Source organism: Poromitra crassiceps (assembly GCF_964638095.1).
Source record: "Poromitra crassiceps genome assembly, chromosome: 27".
Lineage (NCBI taxonomy): Eukaryota > Metazoa > Chordata > Actinopteri > Beryciformes > Melamphaidae > Poromitra > Poromitra crassiceps.
In genome coordinates, this window is record NC_139650.1 from 4,885,978 (window position 1) to 4,888,477 (window position 2,500).

The 2,500-nt window shown below is 42.9% G+C and overlaps 1 protein-coding gene across 1 annotated transcript in view; it reads right to left on the bottom strand.

Annotated features, from left to right (window-relative positions):
• Positions 1-2,500, bottom strand: part of foxp4 (forkhead box P4) — a gene marked incomplete at its 5' end in the record, with an annotated part of 55,723 nt that overhangs the window by 22,540 nt on the left and 30,683 nt on the right. The window lies entirely within an intron of this gene.

Consider the following 2,500-nt stretch of genomic DNA (forward strand, 5'->3'; position numbering starts at 1 on the left):
CACACACACACACACACACACACACACACACACACACACACACACACACACAGGAGCCGCAGGCAGCGACCAAGCTCTATGAAAAACATATAATTTGTATTTATTTTTTTATTTTTTGCCTTTATTTGCTAGGGCAGTATGTGGTCTGTTCTAGCAGTATGTGCTAGAGCAGACCTGGGCCATATGGGGCCCGGGGGGCAGACGTGGCCCTCATGATGGTTCTGCCTGGCCCGGGACCTCTCATGATGGTTCTGCCTGGCCCGGGACCTCTCATGATGGTTCTGCCTGGCCCGGGACATCTAACACAAACCACAGCATCTTACTTATGAAGCTGGAAAAATAAATAGTAAATAAAAAAAATAAAAATAGGATGACCTAAATTGTCTTTTATTTTGAAACACACTGCACGCGGTATGTTTTATTTTGAAACACACTGCACGGCACGCCGGTATGTTTTCTATCATTTAATCGAGTAATAAAATGAGAGGTTACGGCATGACAAAGGGGGAAAAAAGGCCCCCGGCGACAATCACACATGAGCAAAGTAAAGTTATCCCCCAAGCCTTTCTGTAAGAAAGACACGCCCCCAACTCATTTGATTGATCACCGAAACGGCTTCTTCCTGAAAACGCGTGGCAAGTAAAAAAGGTAAGATTAGGGGTTTCTTATCTAACCATGACCCTAACCAAAGTGTTGTACTCGCCTAAACCTAATGTCTAACCAAACCCTTAACCCTAACCAAAGTGTTGTACTCGCCTAAACCTAATGTCTAACCAAACCCTACCATAACCAAAGTGTTGTACTCGCCTAAACCTAATGTCTAACCAAACCCTTAACCCTAACCAAAGTGTTGTACTCGCCTAAACATAATGTCTAACCAAACCCTTAACCCTAACCAAAGTGTTGTACTCGCCTAAACATAATGTCTAACCAAACCCTTAACCCTAACCAAAGTGTTGCACTCGCCTAAACATAATGTCTAACCAAACCCTTAACCCTAACCAAAGTGTTGCACTCGCCTAAACATAATGTCTAACCAAACCCTTAACCCTAACCAAAGTGTTGTACTCGCCTAAACATAATGTCTAACCAAACCCTTAACCCTAACCAAAGTGTTGTACTCGCCTAAACCTAATGTCTAACCAAACCCTTAACCCTAACCAAAGTGTTGTACTCGCCTAAACCTAATGTCTAACCAAACCCTTAACCCTAACCAAAGTGTTGTACTCGCCTAAACCTAATGTCTAACCAAACCCCTAACCCTAACCAAAGTGTTGTACTCGCCTAAACATAATGTCTAACCAAACCCTTAACCCTAACCAAAGTGTTGTACTCGCCTAAACATAATGTCTAACCAAACCCTTAACCCTAACCAAAGTGTTGTACTCGCCTAAACATAATGTCTAACCATAATGTTTTATAAAAAGAATAGGTGTGGCTCGACCGGGGATCGAACCCCAGGCCTGAGATTGGAAGACAAGCACCTTACACAGCCACAGGACCAAGCACACCCTGAGCTGCACTTTCTTCACACCCTAACCCTAATCTGAAACAATTTTGAGATCAGGAGGAACCGGCGGCCAAATTAACACCGTCAAACGGAGGAAATTATCCGATGAACTGATCTTTGCAGCTCTGTGTTGATTAGCTAATGTTTCCGTGGCATTTTGATTAACGTTATGATTTATTTCCTTTTGGAACAAATGTTGGTTTAACAGATTAGTTCTAACTGAAGCCGGCTACATAGCGTTTGCTGGACAGCCCGGCTAACTATATCGGTAAAGCCGATATATCCGAGGAGCACCCTAACCCAGCATGAGGCGAGCAGCCAGTGACGACTTGAGACTGGCTGCCACAGCTGTCAATCATCCCTTTTTATATCGTCAAATAACTACTTCAAAACAAACTGATCAGAAAAATTTGCACTTGGACCGGCATTAGCGTGATAAGCACTATTTAAAATGATAGAAACCACCTTTGGGGGAAAATATCTGACGTGTACTTTAATTGTTTAGTTTGGCTCATTTCCCCATCCACTAACATGGCGGAGGCAGGACTTGTGACCTGTAATGGTACCCGCCCGCCGCCAGGGCGGCGATCTCAGATGCTTTGGCCTCACTGTAGAGAGCTCATATCCTGTCCATTCTTTCATACTGTATCTCGATGGTGCTGACCAGCTGGTTACTGAGCGAATGTTAGCTGCTGCTATGCTAACATTACAGGTCTCAGCCAGAAAGACTGCTATTCGCCTCCTGTGTGAAACAGTGGCAGTTTGGTTTGGTTCAAAGTAGGGCTGTCAAACGATTAATTTTCATAATCGCGATTAATCGTGCGATTAACTATAGTTAATCGCACGATTAATCACATCTTTGTATCGCATGTTTAAAATGCCATTATTTTGCATTGCAAAGCATTTTTAATTACATATTAATAATTCTTACCAGTGTGTCGTGATTGGGAATCAAATGAATGCAAATAAATGTACTTTGTGATCTTGAAT